A 20,552-nucleotide genomic window follows, 5' to 3' on the forward strand; every position below is an offset into this window, starting at 1 on the left:
CCAGGTACTTTCTGTATTAAATACAGAAAGTAGGATTTAAGTGGTTTCAAGTAGTAACAGACAGAACAAAGTGAATTGCCAAGTAAAATAAAATAAAAAATGCAAGTCTGAATCTAATACAGTAGAAAAACTTAATACACGCAAAATCTGACCCTCTGCGGTGTTCCAGTAAGCTTCCTTTTACAGACTAGTCTCCTTCTAGTCTGGGTCCAGCAATCACTCACACCCCGTGAAGTTACTATTCTTTGTTTCAGTTTCTTTCAGGTATCCTTGGGGGTGGAGAGACTATCTTTTTAGCCAGATGAAGACAAAATGGAGGGTCTCCCAGGAGTTTAAATAGACTTTCTCTTGTGGGTCGAGACCCCCTCCTCACTCCTATGCAAAGTCCAGCTCCAAGATGGAGTTTTGGAGTCACATGGACAAGTCACATGTTCATGCATGACTCAGTTTTTACAGGCAGCACCCATTGTTTACATACTACCCTGAACGTCCTCAAGTAGACTTCTTATGTGAATTGGAGCCTTCCAAGATTCATTGCCTTTTAAGTGTTTCTTGATTGGGCACTTAAGTTGCACATTCCTTTCTCAAGAAGCTGACCAAATGCTTTACTCAGGCTATTTAGAAATCAAGCAAGTACACAACCAATATTCATAACTTTGAATACAACGACACATGCATACAAACAGGATGAACATTCAGTAGATCATAACCTTTACCTAGATATGTCAAATGGCGTATGTAGCATAAAACCTATTCCAGTTATATCATATATACATTCATAAGCATATTCCCAGGAAGCCTTATGGGGCGCAACGTCATACAATTAAACCTGTTATCTCATTAAAAAAAGAAGTTATCAAGTTAATCTGACATGATCTATTTCCCATAAACCCATGCTGACTGGCTTAAGTATATAAGCCTCCTTTAATTCTGATTTTATCACTATACCACTGTTATTAAGATTAAACAATACCTTGATTTAAGAAAGCTGGTCACTCTACTCACCACTGGTCACAAGCTCCCAAAGGGAAGGACTTCAGGTATTGAACCCTAGTCAGACCTGCTGGGTAAGCACAGTCAATATGCCAAGTACTGTAGTATAAGGCCCAATCTAGGAGTGGGAGAATCACACGATTCCACCTCAGGAGAGACAAGGGCATGAGGCCTGGGTTGGGGGATTCACTCTGAGAGACTGGAGAGGGGACAGCTCCAAACATGATACTGTGTACTTGTTATTATCATTAGAGTATGTCCTTAGTAACACCTGTGCAATCATATTAGCCTTAGTGGTGTAGCACAGATCTCATAATCTGAAGACAATGGTGTAGCAGTTATATCCAGTGATCTAATGTGTACTTCTTTGTTACTGGAAAAGAATCAAGCTTGATTATCAGAATCCTGGTTGAGTTTGCAGGGAAAGGGGAATTTGTTTACTACTTAACATATGATATGACAACCCGTGAGCCTCCCAAACATGGAAACTATTATGCCCTTTTTCTAACTAACTTTTTCAAGTCAAAGCACAATTTCACATCAGTGACTAATATTTAATATTTACGGAAAATGTAATCTTTCATAAACGGAGGCTGATTTCTGCTTCTGAATGCATTATTTGTAATTATTAGACTAAGTTATTCAGGAACCATGTACTTCAATATCAAATTAACTGGAGCTGGTGAAGAAATTATAGAATCATAGAATTGTAGGACTGGAAGGGACCTCAATAGGTCATTTAGTCCAGTCCCCTGCACTGAGGCAGGACTAAATATTTTGAAGACCATCCCTGACAAGTGTTTGTCTAACCTGTTCTTAAAAGCCTCCAGTGAAAGAGATTCCAATTAACTTTATTCACTCAAAAAATGTCACTACAAACTTGGAAAATATTGACCTGCTGTACTGTTCACTGTTTGTGGTGTGTGATTAGTTATCTGTGCTGTATGCTTTTGGGTCTGGTCTCTGGCTGGATGATTAAACTGTTTTGAAAAGGAGAATAACAGACAAACAGTTATTAGTAAACAACTAATATCAAATAATGCTCTTCTGGCACAATGTTCTGACCATAAATCATTTATGCTAAGATTTGCATTAGTTTTGGAAATCCTAAATATTTTTAAGAACAGACCATGGGTCATCCAAATATTCATTTGGATTTTATTCCAATAGCACCTATAATATTCCAGGTGCTGCACAAGGCTGAAGGAAGGCCTGGAGATCTTACTGTCTAAGGGCCTGTACCTCTAAACATGTGTTTGCATAACTTCATTCACGTGAGTAGTCCCATTGGTCAAATAAGTCTACTCAGGTGAGTAATGTTATGCATGACTTAAACATGCACAGGACTGTGCATTAGGTTATTGGACAGACAAACAATATAGGAAAGTCTTACAGGTAAGGTGGTAGTTGGCAGAGTTTTAATACAATATGCTGATTATACATTTTGTAAGAATTTATGAGAATAATCACAATTGGCATGTAGTGTAACCTCACAAATAGCAATACATTGAATTTGTTGCTTGTATTTGCAAAAGCATTTGCAGAGCTCATTTTGTATAATTTGACCGGCTCTGTTAAACAGCTTAACATCGTTGGAATGAGAATCTTCTTAACTGCCCTTGTGCAATCAGTACCTACATTCAGGTATTGTCTGAAATTCAGAATTATTCATGATCAAGGATACTAGCTAGTCTCTGTGAATGCTTTCTGAATAAGGGACTCTTAATTCAAAAGACTGTTGACAGAACTGACACGAGTACATCACATCATGCACAATATGTTTTCCCTTCTTTGGAACTATACGTATTGTTTTTCTTCCTCTTGTGGATGTTTATTTGAAGGATGAATAGGTCACTCTTAGCAGGAGAGCTCATCACATGAGTGCCAGATACAGAAGACAGATGAGTCAGTTCCACACTGACTACAAATTATACATGCTGGATAAATCTATATTCGTGTTTGCATTTGACCTAAGCTTCAACTTTAAAAATAGGTTTAACAGAAATTATTCTGAAATTCAGAAATTATTTTGTGGGGAAGGAAATAGTTTAAGCAATACAATTTACAATGAGAAAGTCTTTTCTGCTAGCAAGAGATCATATTTAGAATAAAATACTGTATGTCAGTCTGAGTTTAAGCTTGCATTCAACAATTTACTGTACATAGAATTCTAAAATGCATTTATCTGTTGGATGATTGATTGATATTGCTGCAACACTCAGACCTGAGGCACTGTCCAGTCATTGACTGTCATTTTAAAATATGATTTTGTGTAGAAAATTGTGCTGCTTTTGTGACTGGTGTTGCATAAAAACTTTATATGCCAGATGTCTCTTTTGCATCTGGTGCCAATGAATTGATTTTTTCTTGTTTTTTTTTTAAATCTACATTACATGCACAATACCTGAGTAACTGGAGATACAGTATTCTTATTGTCTTTCTTTTTCAATATGTACAAATGAACACAAGGTGGGAAAGTCACACAGCTTCTTACAGGAACTGCAGCAAAGTCTAAAAAAAGAAAACTGCAGTGAACAAGAGCACAATGCTGAATACTGCACTCATATTTGTATTCTGTCTTCACTGTCTTAAGTAATGGGAGTTGCTGGACATATGACCCAAAATGTCACTGTTCAAAGCTATGGTTTTGCTACAATAAAGGCATTATATTATTTACCGTGCACAGACAGATTTAAGAAGCACAATGGATAATAAATAGTGCTGCTAATAAAGGTCATGAAAATAAGGTAGAGGTGTTAGCAGCGGGGAAGAGGGGCTATGGGGATTCTAGTGTGCACTTGATAACCAATTACAATATAGCCACCTACAGTGGCAATCGCAGGAGAAAGGTTAGTGAGCTCACAAATAGCCTCATGAAAAGAAAATGTGTGTTTCTGAATGCTGGTTGGAGGAAAGGAAAGGGGTCTGACAAGAAGAGGAAGCATCAGCCCACCTGCTAGGATCTATCTATCTATCTATCTATCTATCTATCTATCTATCTATCTATCTATCTATCTATCTATCTATCTATCTATGGTTTTGTCTGTTTTGTGGTGTTTCTTATTTTCAGTTTGCAGAGGTTGGTAGAGGGCAGTGTGATTAAGGAGTCTATAATGTCAGCAAAGCAGCCAGTCAGAGGCAGATGAGCCAACAAACAGAGCTGAAAACAGGGGAGTTTGCGGGGGAGTTTGTAAGGGGAGTTTGGGGGATGGAATGTTTTTTGGTTTTCTTGACAGGAGTTTAGGCAGGGAGACTAGGGCAGACACAGAGATAGCAGTGGTAGTGACCCAGGGAGTAGAAGAGACAATGAAGATGATTGGATGTGGAAGCTGAAGGATGTATGTTATCCTGGAGTGGGTCCCTGAAATAAGTTTTGTTTGTGTAAAATGCCACTTGATAGAGCTGATGAAAGGGAAGATCCGAAGTTTGGAAATGCAGGTAAAAACTATGGTTGAGTTTTGAAGGGGATTCAAGCAGATGATGAGGGAAGGCAAGAGGAGGCTGAAGGAAAAATATCAAGACTCTCAGATGGAAGCTGGACTGGAGAACTGTGAGGGGAGATTGCTGGTGAGGAAAGTGGCTGGTGGAAGCCCGTGATTACGAGAACCAGGCAGAGGAAAAGACCAGATAGTGAGGGAGAAAGACTGCTCAGGAACAGGTTTGCTGAGTTGGAAAATGAAGAAGCGGCGCAGCAGCCAGTAATAGAAGGTGGGAGGGCAAGGAAGAAGAGAAAAGCAGCCAGTCCTACAAGAAGAAGGGAAGAAACAATGGAGATAGCCAGTGTTCAGATTTCCAACCAGACTAAATATGACTCGTAGAAAATTGCAAGAGAGAACAAAAGACAAGAGAATGTGCATCCAGAAAGAACAGGATGAAGGCTGGAGAATCACACTATCACCAGAAACGGCAGGTCTATGAGATTATGAACTCCCTACTAAGAAGAACAGACAGGCTTGTCACTGGAGCTGATCCAGAGAACAGAAGGGTGTATTGTCTGCTGGAAGTTAAGATACAGGATGCGGACCTGAGTCTGAAGAGGATCCTAATGGGAGTAGGAAAGAATCCACTGATTGCCGTTCACATGGGAACAAATGATACGGCTAGATTCTCACTGGAACACATCAAAGTTATATGCTAGGATGGGAAAGATGCTTAAAGAAATGGTGATCCTCAGTAGGATTCTACCTGTCCCTCAAGGAGAAGAATGAAGATGAGACAAGATTATGATGATCAACAGATGACTCAGGCAGTGGTGCTTTGGGGTATTTGACCACTGGGAGGCATTAATGGACATAGGACTGTTCTCATGGGATGTACTCCACCTGAGTAGGGAGAGATATAGACTTTTGGGTTGGAGGTCGAGGCAACTAATTAAAAGAGCTTTAAACTAGGAACTCAGGGGAGACGATTGGGAGATGCTTGTGTAATCGCCACACCTGATTCTAATATTGACAAGGAGGAAAATCAAGAACAAAGAAAATACAGCAATGGAGAAAGGAACAGCAGTGTCTAGGAGAAAGGACATTAAGGGGAAAGATAGTGCCAGTACAAATGAAGGAGTCAGGAAATTTAATAGTGTAAAGTGCACTTAAGGACTAACAAGACTTTTTGCTATAAGCTGGGGACTTATCAGTTCGAAGCAGCAGAGGAGGAGAAACACCTGGGCGTATTGGCTGATCACAGGATGACTATGAGCCCCCAGTGTGACAGAGTCACAAAAAAGGCTAATACAGTCCTAGGGTGCATAAGGCGAGGTATTTCCAGTGGAGACAGGGGAGTGTTAGTGCCATTTTACAAGCCACTTGTGAGACCTCATCTGGAATTCAGTGTGCAGTTCTGGTCTCCTATGTTTAAGGAAGATGAATTCAATTGGAAACAATTGCCGAGAAGGATGATCTGAGGAATGGAAAACCTACCTTATGAGAGGAAACTCAAAGAATTGGCTTGTTTAGCCTATCCAAAAGAAGGCTCAGGGGAAATAGGATTGCTCTCTGTAAATACATCAGAGGAATAAATACCAGGGAGGGAGAGAAATTATTTAAGTTAAGTGCCAATGTTGACACACAAGCAAATAGATATAAACTGATCATAAATAAGTTTAGGCTTGAAATTAGGTGAAGGCTTCTAACCACAGAGGAGTGAAGTTCTGGAACAGCCTTCCAGAGGGAGAAGTGGGGGCAAAAAAACTTAAATGGCTTCAAAAATGAGCTTGACAAGTTTATGAAGGGGTTGGTACGATGAGACTGCCTGTGATGGTATATAGTTGATCTGCGACTGCTAGCAGCAAATATCCCCAACATCTGGAGATGGGACATGAGATGAGGAGAGCTCTGAGTTACTACTGAGAATTTTGCCCCAATTGTCTGGCTGTTGGATCTTGCTGACATGCTCCGGGTCCAATTGACTGCCATATATGGGGTGCAGGAGGAATTTCCCACTTGGGCAGATTGGCAGAGGGAGGGAGAATTGCCTGCCTCTGCAGAATGGAGCGAAAGCCACTTGCAGGTTTAAACAAGTGTAAACAGTGGATTCTCTGTAATTTAAAGTCTTTAAATCATGATTTGAGGACTTCATTAACTCAGCCAGAGGTTAGGGGGCTATTACAGGAATAGGGGTAGGTGAGGTTCTGTGGCCTGCAATGTGCAGGAGGTTAGAAGAGATGATCCTGACAGTCTTTTCTGGTTTTATAGTCTATGAGTCATATCCTATCCAAGTACAATTGAAAGTGGGAATGTGGGTCCCTTGAATGACCTACATTAGCAGCATTCATCCATACCACTTGTGGGCTACAAGCATTTTAATCTCAGCACATTTCTAGACAGTGCTATAATGGAAATTTCAAAAGTTGTCATGAGAGATGCCTATAACGAGATGGCAGTGTCCCCAACCTTACAAAGGGATTCAGAGTTGATCTTTCCACCCAGCTTCCTAGCAGGAATAAGAACCTTGCACAAAGCTGTTGAGTAAATTAAGCTGACTCATTGTGACAGCAATGCCTTGTTAACTCCACCAGAATATAAAAGAGATGGTCATGACTTTCTGGTCCATGGTAAGTAGGTTTAGGGCCAAGGAGTTTCTGGAGGAAGTGCTAGGAGCAGTCAATCTTGGCGAGGAAGCTTAGACTAATGTTTGTTTTATTATTAGAGCACCAGTAAAATCAAGCATCTGGGAAGGGGTAAGTTTGATCTTTGGTAGCATGTTTATAACATAGCCTTTGTTTAGAGCAGGATGGGAACACCAGCTCCTCACAAATATGTATTTGTGATTCTTAAGAAATAGCAATCTGTGAATTTCCTAGCCTATACTTTTTGCAGGTAGTGGGTACTTGGGGAAGCATTCCAAAAGATGTTTGACTTCAAACTGGAGAAACATCTGAAGCAGAGGATTTTGCAGCAGAAAGAAGTCAGGTAGGAAGAGAGTTGGGCCCAGAACACTTCATTTTGGGGGTCAGAAAAATAGGAAGTTATAGGGGTGATAAGAGGAACAGGCTGCCTCCATTCCAGACTCTGGCCCCAAGTCCTCATGTTGTCTAGTACCTGGAATTTCATTTTATATAAAACCTTTGTTACATGTTTTATTAGTTACAGTGTGACATTCAAGAGCATTTCGTCAGATGTGTTTCCCTCCCCTACAATAATTCATCTTCCAAATACCTTATTTGGATGTGACTAGTGACCATCTCTGTGCTGGCAGCTAAAGCATGCAGCAGGCATTTATTTCAGTTGCTTTGTTGATTGTAGCAACTTAAAAGAAAAACCTGAACAAAGCACAAGCCAGTAAGAAGTCTTTTTTTCCCGTCTACTGAATAATTTAGACTGTATTTTGTGTTCTAATTTTAAGCACATATGGTGCTTGAATACCTGTTGCTGACACTTTCATACAACATCCCATAGAGAGGATATAGACCTTAACATATGTTATGAGATGTGTAATTTTAAAAGCTAGTGTGAAGGCTTTAAATGATACACTTCTTTTTTCCACCAGCATAAATGTGTTGGGTTTCTTTTTAAAATAAACTGCCTTCTCCCTGCTCTGGCCTATTTGTTAATAAGGTAGGATTGTAGGAATCGTCCTATCAGATCAGACCAGTGATATGAATTCCAGTATTCTGTCCCTGACAATGGCTGGTACTACATGCTTCAGAAAAAGTTGAAGGGGGAAAAAAAACATTCTGGACAATTATGGAATAACTGAACAGCAAGGGGAAGTATCTTCCTGACCCCGTTAGTGCTGAACAGCTTATGCCTTAGAGCATGAGGTTTCTGTACCTTCTAACATATTTGCAATGCTGTCTAATGTAACTGGATGTTCTCAGCCATATACACGTTAGTGTTTTTTTTCTAATCCTATTAAGCAGCTGGCCTCATGGTATCTATTAACAGAGAGTTCCACAGGCTTTGTGTTGTATACAAATATTTCTTTTTTTTCTGTTCTAAATTTGTTCCTAATCCTCATGGAAAAGTTTTTTCCAGGACTCTAATAATTTTCATGTCTCTGAACCTCAGCTATGTCTACTATAAGACTGCTGATCTGTCAGTTTTTGCAATTGTTCCTGGAACAATAAGAAAACCAGTACATTAAGTTCCTGTTTGTACAGAAAATGGAAACATCTGCTGAACTTGATTGTCTTGTTAGCTGTGTTAGCAGCAGAGAAGCCTGCATTTGAAATGAGGGAATTACAGGGATGACATGAGAATCACTCAGGATGGGTCTTAGTGGGTACTCTGAGTCCCACCCACAGTGTTATCACAGTGTTTGGTTACTATACACCAAAAAGCCTTGGGGGTACTTTGCACTGGAGAGTGTGATCCAGTTCTTCCCAATAGTCACCGTCGTGTGATGAGTGCTTTAGTTGTAAGCATTTCTAGGCACATCTGAATGGTAATTAAGCACCCCACTGACACAGATGGATTTATTTGCACAACACGTGTAAGGTAGGGAAGAGTTATTACCTCCATTTTACAGAAGGAGTACTGTGGCATAGATAGCTTGAGTGACTTGTCCAAAGTCATGCAGGAGGTCTATGGCAGAGCTAGTAACAGGACCTGGAGTGGAGATTATGTGCTACGGGCACAGTACAGATATCACAGCCTGGGACAGTGTGGGGTGAAGACACTTTAGGCACCTTTTGTACCCTTGAGATTCTAGGCTGTTCTTGGGGCTGAAATTGCCCTAGTGCAAATAAGAGAGCCCGTGTGGAGTTCTAACTTACAACAGACTTACGAGTGCTGCCTGTAGACTGCTCCACAGAGCAGTGCAGAATCTTAGCTGCTCCATGTGCAGCTAATTGTCCCCCTTCCAGCCTTGGCATGCCTCCTATACAGAGTTTGTGATGGGGCCAGTGTAAGGCTATTAAAGGCAGTTCTGTGTTGTTGCTGCACCGGGGAATTCTCCTCCAACCCTTTGTTCTGACCCCTACATTATTCTTTAACAAAATATATAGGAGTGGGTGACGTGGAGGACAAACTTATATCCAGATCTCCTGAGGGTATGTCTACATGTAAATCACTTCAGTGACCAGCTGCAATACTACAGCTGCACCATGGCAGTGCTTCAGTGTAGACACTACATGTGCTGACAGGAGAGATTCTACCAACTGCATAGGTAATCCACCTCCATGGGAGGCAGTAGTTAGGTCAGGGGAAGAATTCTGTCTACACTGGGCCTTAGGTTGGCATAGCTATGTCTCTGAGAGGTGTGGATTTTATCACACCTCTGAGAGATGTAGGTAAGCTGATGTAAGTTCCCAGTTTACACCAGCCCAGAGATTCAGTCACTGCCTTAACCACAAAACTGTCCTTCCTCTGTTCAACCTTACTTATGATTCTCTATAATGCTTCTGCCAGGCTTGTCTTGTGGCCCAACCAAAAATTGACAAAGAATCATTCAACAGTAGAGGACAGTGATGAACAACCTCCACCATCATTGATAAAGGTTTACATTAATGTTGGAGGAAAGCTAAGCTGCTAGCTAGCATTTCAAGCTACAGTAAATAAGCCTGTCAGAGCTTCCAAGCTGAGTGCTATTTGCTCAATAGGTTTGCTGTTATATGCTTAGGCTTCTGACAACTAGTGATCACAAAATAAATACATAAATTACATAAAACTTTTACAAAATCCTTAAGCTTGTGGCAAACTCATACTGCTCCAGAAAGGGAAATGTGGTGAAAACTTTTGCTGTGTGAAGTAGTATGGTTCTTATAATCTTGATGTCTTTTGTGGTATAGTTCTAATTTTTGAAGGCCTATGTCTAGTCTCACAACCCTGTTGGTTTCAGGATGACTAAAAAAATCAGATTTATTTCAGGCCTTTTAAGGAGAAGTTGTGATGCAGCATCCCATCATGATTGTGCACTGTGTGATTATATGATATCATCACTCACTGATACAACATCACAAGGGGAACACATACAAGTCATAATGTAGAGTTGCAGCATCACAGCATGGTTATTATTTTTTCTTTATAAGACAAAGCTATTGTCTTCATTCTGAGCATATTTGGAGGCTGATGAGATGACGGTTACAGATATAGAATGGAGTGGAGATATGAAGAGAGACTTAAAACAGCACATTTATGTAGATATATCAGATTTTAAAAGCACCAGCTCTAAGAGTAAGAAGAGAGAGAATATGGGATGAGCACTAAAAAGACAGAGCCAAAGTCTCATTTTTAAAAGTGATTTAGATTTTCCCATTGATTTTTCAGTGAGACTTCAGCTCTGAAGAGCCTGTCATTTTTGAAAATGGGACTTAGGCACTTTTGAAAATGGGACCTTAGTCCTTCTAAAATCGTATTCATGATGCTGCCGTGTAGAGTCTCAAGGAACCCTTGATTCTTTGGAGCTTGTTGAATTAGTAGGCGTGATTTGTGGAGATTAGCATGAATAAGATTTATTATACTTGTACATATGTTTCATGATCATATTTAACCTCTGGGGAGAGTGAGATGAGCTCAAAACCATCAATACCATAATGTCTGACTACATTGATGGCAATGTGAGTTTCTTGCAAACAGATTATGTTGGCACTATGACAAGTGGCTAAGGTACTAATGATGCTGCACTTGGCTGCTGATAGATCCTCAATGTTAAGATGAAGAATTCAAAGTGCCAGTCCACTGGCTTGAAAGTCAAAGGATGGCGATACATTGGGGTCACAGTCAAGATTCAAGATTCGTTGCTGAACTTGGCTCGCTGTTTGGATCATTAGATTTCTCTGCCTTGTGTCAGGTACTGACGGGAACTGTGATGTGAAGGCTGATCCATTATGTGGAAAGGTGAAATTCTTATCTTAAAGTCAATAAAGATAATCTGTATAATTTTAAGGATTATATTTTTTCAGCATTTTAATAATGACAAAATAAGAAGTTAAAACAATTTTTAAAAATCTCCCTTTAAATACAAATTACTCATTATTTCACCTTTTGGCTTGTTAATAACTATGGCAACCCCCTGAAAAATAGTGTTTAATTTGGCTTCTCCAGTAAACCTGCCTTGTGGTTTGTAGACTCAATCAACTTGGAAAACATTTCCTTTTCTTTCAAAGGAAGCTGTTTCACCAACTGAGTTTTCCCAAGGTCACCCAGCTCTAATTAACATGCAGTTTTCATAGTTCATTAATGTAACTGTGAAGCATTAAAACCGAAAAATATATAATATTCTTTCTTGGTAGCTCTTGTTAATACATATACTATATGAATATCCATTGTCCTTCTTCCCACTGGAAAAATACATATGCACAGGATACTGGGTGAAATGTACTTGTGGATGTTTCTTTCTGCACCTCTGTGTCTGCAAAGCATGTTTGAGCTGTTTGTGACTGAGTTTTTGTGGTTCTTTCCATTTGAAATGATTATATGTTTTATAGTAGCAGTGTGCTAGATATTGGCACTGCCTACACCCAGAGGAAGCCCCAGTTCCTGCCCCAAGCAGCTTACAATCTATAAAGCTCAATGTACATTTCTATGGCATAGTCATAGTTCATTTAAAAATTAGTTCAACTGGAGTAATTTCACACAAGGGATGAGTGCACCAAGCCTTTTGTTTTTTCCTCCTTTCACTTTTACAGCTTCAGTCATGGCTCTGATCCTCAGGTCCAGTATCCTTCATCCCCCACATGCTTCATTCTGGTGTCCTGTCCCCCTCTTAGCTCCCTCAGTTCCCTTCATGTACATCCTCTCTATTCTTCTTTGCTCTGCTGCCCACTTCCATGTCCCTCCTCCACAGCTTTTGTCACCTATTCCTTCCAGTGTTTCCTAAGGTAAAATGTGAGACCAAATACAAAGAGTGGTTTATAGTATAGAATAGTACATCATACACACAGGTATTAAAGGGAAGGCAATTTCAGTTTTCAGGTACAATGTTGGTCAAGAGTAACTGAGGATTCATCAGAGATGTCCACTCTATTAATTACTCCCATGGATGAATCATAGAATTATAGAATATCATGGTTGGAAGGGCCTCAGGAGGTCATCTAGTCCAACCCCCTGCTCAAAGCAGGACCAGTCCCCAACTAAATCATCCCAGCCTGACCTTAAAAACCTCTAAGGAAGAAGATTCCACCACCTCCCTAGGTAACCCATTCCAGTGCTTCACCACCCTCCTAGTGAAAAAGCTTTTCCTAATATCCAACCTAAACCTCCCACACTGCAACTTGAGACCATTACTCCTTGTTCTGTCATCTGCTACCACTGAGAACAGTCTGTATCCATCCTCTTTGAAACCCCCTTTCAGGTAGTTGAAAACAGCTATCAAATCTCCCCTCATTCTTCTCTTCTGCAGACTAAATAATCCCAGTTCCCTCAGCCTCTCCTCCTAAGGCATGTGCTCCAGCCCCCTAATAATTTTTGTTGCCCCTCGCTGGACTCTTTCCAATTTTCCACAATCTTCTTGTAGTGTGGGGCCCGAAACTGGACACAGTACTCCAGATGAGGCCTCACCAATGCCAAATAGAGGGGAATGATCACATCTGTCGATCTGCTGGCAATGCTCCCACTTATATAGTCCAAAATGCTATTAGCCTTCTTGGCAACAACGGCACACCGTTGACTCGTATCCAGCTTCTTGTCCACTGTAATCTTGTCCACTGTAATCTCTAGGTCCTTTTCTGCAGAACTGCTGCCTAGTCTGTGGATGTGCATGGTATTCTTCCATCCTAAGTGCAGGACTCTGCACTTGTCCTTGTTGAACCTTTCTTTTGGCCCAATCCTCTAATTTGTGTAGGTCTCTCTGTATCCTATCCCTACCCTCTAGCATATCTACCACACCTCCCAGTTAAGTGTCATCTGCAAACTTGCTGAGGGTGCAGTCCACGCCATCCCCCAGAACATTAATGAAGATATTGAACAAAAACAGCCTCAGGACCCACCCTGGGGGCACTCCACTTGATATCAGCTGCCAACTAGAAATGGAGACATTGATCACTACCTATTGAGCCCAACGATCTAGCCAGCTTTCTATCCACCTTATAGTTCATTCATCTAGTCCATAGTTCTTTAACTTGCCAGCAAGAATCCTGTGGGAGACAGTATCAAAAGTTTTGCTAAAATCAAGGAATAACACGTCCACTGCTTTCCTTTCATCCACAGAGCCAGTTATCTCATCATAGAAGGCAATTAGGCTAGTCAGGCATGACTTGCCCTTGTTGAATCCATGCTGACTGTTCCTGATCACCTTCCTCTCCTCTAAGTGGTTCAGTATTGATTCCTTGAGGACCTGCTTCATGATTTTTCCAGGGACTGAGGTGAAATTGACTGGCCTGTAGTTCGCCGGATCATACTCCTCCACTTTTTTAAAGATGAGTACTACATTAGCCTTTTTCAAGTCATCTGGGATGTCCCCCAGTAGCCATGAGTTTTCCAAGATAAGGACCCTGAGAGTGTCCTTGTTTTGTATCCTGGGATTCATTGAGTGAAACTCACTCAAAAATCATCTTTCTACCTCCCTTGATCCTGGGGCTGGATGGGTGCCAAACTGGCACATAGTGTGTGGGTGTTTTATATATATAAAAATGGATATGGAGTACTCCTCTATATTCCTTGAGTTTCAGTATTGCCAATTCAGAAGACAGGGTGGAGATGTAAATCCTGCTGTATTTTTCCTCTGCCTTGCCACTGGAACAGTCAGAGGGAATTTAATCTGAGCCAAGAACCTAGCACAATGAATGGATAGGTGATTAGGGGTATGTCTACACCTTGAGCTGAGGATATGATTTCCAGCTTGAGAATACGTAATTATGTAAATGACTGCACATTGCACAAGGCAGTTGAATATCAAATCCAATTCTACCAAAAATCACTTTAAAAAGGAACCTTTTGAATTGCAGATGCACAGAACAGAGTCAATGGTAACAACAATGGACTTTATTCTTCTGACTTGCATTGATTTTGCATCAGTCTATCTCCATTGATTTAGATGGAGTTACTCATGATTTAAAGCAGTGAAAGTGGTATAAGACTAAGAGCCAGTGTTTTTGAAGTTCTGTATTCCAAATTCTGTATTTTCATAAATTTGGAAATATTCCAAATTTATGAAAATAATCTCTTAGAATATCTAAGTATAACATCTATGGCATCAGACAAGTTCTAGGTGCTCTACAGATGAAGGCAAGGGCCCAATGTTGAAGAGCTTACAACTTAGAGAGGCACATAAGAAATGGATCAGGGGCAAAACAAACAGATCTGTAGCAAATGGTAGCTTTTGCCATGCATTTTGGTAGTTCTGCCATTTTTGGTTAAATCTTCAAAAAAGGGAAAAAAAGAACAAACTTGTTTAGCTATACTCTTGGAAGAAGTCTGGTTAATAAAAACCTTTTTAAATGACTAATTCTGCTGAGATCTTGTGAGTCCTGTTTTATCTTAGTGGATCTCCATGCCATGTAGAAAAAGATTTCTACAGAAATTCTAATAATTAACTTGTATTAACTCCTGTAATCGAACTGCCATTGTCATCAGTGTTTATTTCTATGAAAGTGACTTGGGACGTAAATGTGTGTGGAACTCAGAAACAATGATAGATATTTAATATCTTTGTAATAAGAATCATAATGTCAAGAAATATAGCCTATATAAACAGACAAAAAAGAATTTAATTAGAATTCAGTAAGAACATCCATAAGAGAGTCTGTAATTGTTTATGTTGCACTGACTGTCTTTAATTAACATTTGAGTTATATTGCAAATGTTCCCTGCTATCAATGAAAATGAGTGGACCTTTTCAAGGTGACATACACTACACATAATCACAACTCTGGAATGAAGAGTTTTATGGCTGTGAAAAATAAGGAGATTTTTTTCAGGCTAATACAAGTGGATAGAATACAAACTCTGCTCCCACACACAAAATTTTCTGTAGTGTGCTTGATCTACCTTATTTACACCGAAGGATAGATTTACATCACAGCTTGCCCATAAATTCTGTGTTTGTATGGACAAACTCTCAGAATTATACTCGGAGCAAAGCTGCATTGATCTATCCTATGAAGGGCACAATCAAAGCCCCTACTTCGAGTGTGATGTCATTTCTTCGACTCCATTCTAGGTTTAACCTTGGGATCTCACATTTTCTTCTGCTTTTTAGAAAATTACAGAGGTAAAGAGGTGTGTGTCATTTACATGTTTTACATGCTTGGAAAATAGCAAGGGAAGACTTTTCCTGTTCTGTGTGTGAAGGGGCTTCCTAGGCCTTGGAAATACTTGTTGCATTTTTAAAAGAGAAATCATGACGGAAAGGAGATTTGTAAATATGTATAAATATAAATGTATAGCAGTGTGCATATAATATAATTCCTTGCAAAACCTACTGTGCATTTTAGATTAAGGGCTTAAAAATAAACTCTCAAAAATCAGCCTAGTGATTTAGACATTAGTGTGTCAGCAAGGAATTCTAGGTTCAGTTCCTGGATCTCTCACACAGATTTCTTTTTCTTTTGTGTGTTGTCCTGGGCAAGTTACTTTACCTCCATGTTTCCTCGTCTGTAAGAAGGGGTTATTAATATGCATTCTTTCCTTTCCAGGTGGGGCTATAAGGGACGAATTAGGGATGAAAAGACAAAGCTCTGTATAAGTAAATGAAATTAGTCATTCCTTTTATGTATGTTCTTACTATGACAGCTTAGAGGAGCAGAGAATACTACATTGGGGGCTGGGAACTATCTTCTGGAAGTGTATCCAAGCCAATAACAAGAAGAAACAAATACTAAGAATCTAACTATTTAATCAAAGAAACTTCATTTCATTACAGTAATAAAATAGAAAAAAAACCTACTTTTTTTGTGGCAAGACATAGATGATGAATACAATACACTTATTTTTCCTCTTGTCCAAATTATATCATTCTTCCTCTCCTATAACTAAAGGCCACTAAGGTACCAGATAGAAAAAAATCCTCACTATTTCCTACTGAGACTTCTGATTACACTGGTCTACAATTTTTGAGAAGTCGTCTGCTTCAGAGATAAAATGTGCTATTTATTATGTGTTTTGATGTGCTGAATTCAAATATGACAATTAAAACAACTGATTGGCTACTGTTTCTAAGATATTTAAGTTTTTACATTTTATGTCTATGTATATTGTGTAGATAGTAGAGTTTTAATCATAAATTGTAAACCTAGGTCTTTTCATGTGTTCATGGTTGCTTTACATGATAATATTTCACCTGTCCTGTTTATGTAACACTTTAAAAATCAGCAAAAGGGTTATATAAATAAAATTTATTATGAAACAAAAGGCAAAAAACTATTATGTACATAGTTTAGTCCTATTCAGTGTCTACTCGGCGCTTCTTGGCTTGTCTCTTGTATTCATTAAATGGAGCATCTGTTGTCACTGTCCAGCAATATTCTGCAAGCATTGATGGGCTCCATTTGCCCTGATAGCCTGCCAGGAGATTCCACTGCTGTAGTCTGGAGCCCAACAGCTCTGCCTTACTCTTAGGTAGTTCCAAATCCCTGACAAGGTCATTCAGTTCACCTTGTGTTCTGAGGTGTGGTTCAGAGGAGGAGGATGGGAGAAAATGTGGGTCCTGTGACACTGATGGTTCAGGACCAGAAGTTTCATCCTCTTCCTCTTCCTCGTCTGACTCAAGTGAGAATGATTCTGGTGCATCAGGAACCGGCAGTCCTTCTCCGTGGGGTACTGGGCGTATAGCTGATGGAATGTTTGGATAATGCACAGTCCACTTTTTCTTCACACCTTTCCCAACTGGAGGCACCATGCAGAAGTAACAATTGCTGGTATGATCTGTTGGCTCTGTCCAAATCATTGGCACTGCAAAAGACATAGATTTCCTTTTCCTGTTCAGCCACTGGCGAAGATTTGTTGCACAAGTGTTGCAGCATATGTGTGGGGCCCACCTCTTGTCCTGATCTCCAATTTTGCAGCCAAAAGAAAAGTGATAGGCTTTCTTAACCATAGTGGTTATACTGCACATTTGTGATGCAAAAGTCACTTCACCACAAACATAGCAGAAGTTATCTGCACTATTCACACAAGTACGAGGCATCTCTGCTCACTTCGGCTAAACAGAAATGTGTCCCTTTGCAAAATCAAACACTGACAAATAAGAGAGCATGACACTGTATGATTTCTAGAGCTGATATAGGGCAATTTGTTCAGCAGATTGATGTAAGCTTCGTTATCACTGCATCATCCATGACTTCTAGGAATAACATGATGCAATTCATATCATGGATGACGCAATACCAGCTTCAGATTGCATCATTCATTGTTTTGCCTCAAAAGCAAGTACTGTCCGAACCCAGTCAGATTTATTCATAGATCCAGTCAAAGATGTATTTTAGTCATTTCTGGTTTAAATTGAGATCCCTTCCCTTTATAACTCACTTATCCTCCGCCATTCCCAAGTCAAGGGTCGTATATACTGACCCAATAGCATATCTTGAAAACTAGAGCCAATCAACAATTTGAAGCATCTTTTTCATTCTCAGTGACCCAGAATTAGTGAAGTTGGACTACATTTATTTCAGAAGCATTTTGGCTGTAGAGCAATGTTACCAGACATGACCATAATGCAATCCTCTTACTGTCAGACTCATACATAATATTGTTTTTGAACTGTCACTTTCAGGCAATATAAGCAGAGTATGTGTCCTCCTAAAAAACCTGACATTTTGTACTGACTGGTGAAGTCTGGAATTTTATGGCTGGAATAACATGCAAGAAAAACCTCCTCTCAGTCTGTTTCAGAAACTGCAGGAGAATATGGAAGAGGAATGAAAAAGGAAATACTTGAGACTAATAAATTAGAGGGCCAGGTTCTGATCTTGTATACTTTGATTTGGAGAGGATATAACTTCACTGATTCTGAAAAAGTTTGAACATTCTGAATTTACATTTTGAATGTTGTATGCATAAAAAAAACCACAATGAAAAAATATTTGCATGTGCAAATTGAGTATTTAAATGCTAAATCCCTCAATTTGTGTGCACAAATGACACTTTCCTGCAAGTGTATACATTTCTGTACATTTGAAATTGTAGGGGTACATTTAGAAGTTAGGTTATGGATTAATGTTTAAAAAACACCCAAGTTTTTGTGGAAAGATTGTATGGGCTGTTTCTGAAATGGCTGGGCATATTTAGACCAACTGAAATATCAGTTTAGTAATTATGGATCTACTACATTGTGGGCCAAATTCTATTATAGTTTGAAATCCTATTGAAGTAAATTAGATTATCCAGATGTAGCAGAGCAGAATACAGACCAGTTACGTACAAAAAGCATGTGTTTAGTCAGTGGCTGAAATATCCCTTTGGATTTGGATTAGAAGAAAATGAAAATTCTTCGAAATGGTCAAAGCTATATTATATGATGATGCTCATAACTTTGGAATTTCTTTCTAAATTTCTAAATAGAATACAGTTGAGAAAAAAATTAAAGAATTATTTTTAACTACAGTAAACTATATGAAAATTGAAACATATGTTTTTGTTTGTTCAGTTACACTACATTAATAGATTCCAAAGCCAGAAGGGACTGTTGTGATCATCTAGTCTGACCTCCTGTATAGCACAGGCCACAGAGTTTCCCTCAAATCATACCTATCTTTTAGAAAAACAACCAGTCTTAATTTAAAATTTTGCCAGGGATGGAGACTGTACCATGGTGCTTGGTAAATTCTTTCAATGGTTACTTACCCTAACTTAAAAAAAAACACTTTTTTTTTCATTCTGAAGTTGTCTAGCTTCATCTTTCAGCCACTAGACCATAGTAGGCCTTTCTCTGCTCAACTGAAAATCCCGTTATCAAATATTAGTTCCCCGTGTAGGTATTTATAGACCATAATCAAGTCACTTTTTAACCTTCTCTTTGTTAAGCTAAATAGATTGAACTCCTTGAGTATACCATGGCATGTTTTCTAATCAGTTAATCATTCTTGTGGCTCTTTGCTGAACCCTATCCAATTTATCAATATCTGGAGATAGTATTCCAGGAGTGGTCACACCAATATCAGCCATAGAGGTATAATATAACCTCTATACTTCTACCTGAGATTCCACTGTTTATGAATCCAGCCATAGCATCACACTGGGAACTTATGTTCAGCTGATTACCCACCACAGCCCCCAAATCTTTTTCAGAATCATCACTTCCCAGGATAGAATCCCCTAACCTGTAATTATGGTTTACATTCTTTGTTTCCCAGATGTATATATTTACGTTTAGCCATATGAAAACATACATTGTTTGCTTGCCCCAGCTTACCAAGCAAACTAGACTGCTCTGTATCAGTGACCTGTCCTCTTGAATATTTACCACACCCCCAGTTTTTGTGTCATCTGCAGACTTTATTAGTGATGATTTTATGTTTTCTTTGAAGTCATTGAAAAAATGTTATATAGCATAGTGCCAAAAAGCATTCCCTGAAGGATCCCAGAAGAAACAGTGATGATTTCCAATTTACAATAACATTTTGAGACCTATCAGCTAGTCAGATTTTAATCCATTTAATATGTGCATGTTTAATTTTCTATCTTCTATTCTTTTAATCAAAATGTTGTGGTGCCAAAACAAATGCCTTACAGAAGTATATTACATCAATACTATTTCCTACATCAGTTGAACTCATAATCTCATAAAAAAGATATCAAGTTAGTATGAAAGGATCTATTTTCCATAAACCAATGTTAATTGGCAGTAATTATATTACTCTCTCTTAATTCTTTGTTGATCAACACCTATACAGCCACTCCATTATCTTGCCCAGGATTGATGTCAGACTGACAAGCCTATAATTACACACGTCATTACCTTTTTAAAATATTGGCACTACATTAATTTCCTTAAGTCTTCTGAAACTTCCCCTGTGTTCCAAGATTTATTGAAACTCAACACTAATAGTCCAGTGAGCTCCTCAGCCAGCTCTTTTAAAACTCTTGGATGCACACCTGCTGATTCAAAAATATCTAAGTCTAGTAGCTGCTGTTTAACATCTTCCTGAGATACTAGTGGAATGGAAAGAGTGTTATCATATGATATGACTATCATCTGTTTTTTCCCAAATACATAAGAAGAGAAATATTTATTGAACACTTCTGCCC

Source organism: Gopherus evgoodei, chromosome 3 (genome assembly GCF_007399415.2).
Source record: "Gopherus evgoodei ecotype Sinaloan lineage chromosome 3, rGopEvg1_v1.p, whole genome shotgun sequence".
NCBI lineage: Eukaryota > Metazoa > Chordata > Testudines > Testudinidae > Gopherus > Gopherus evgoodei.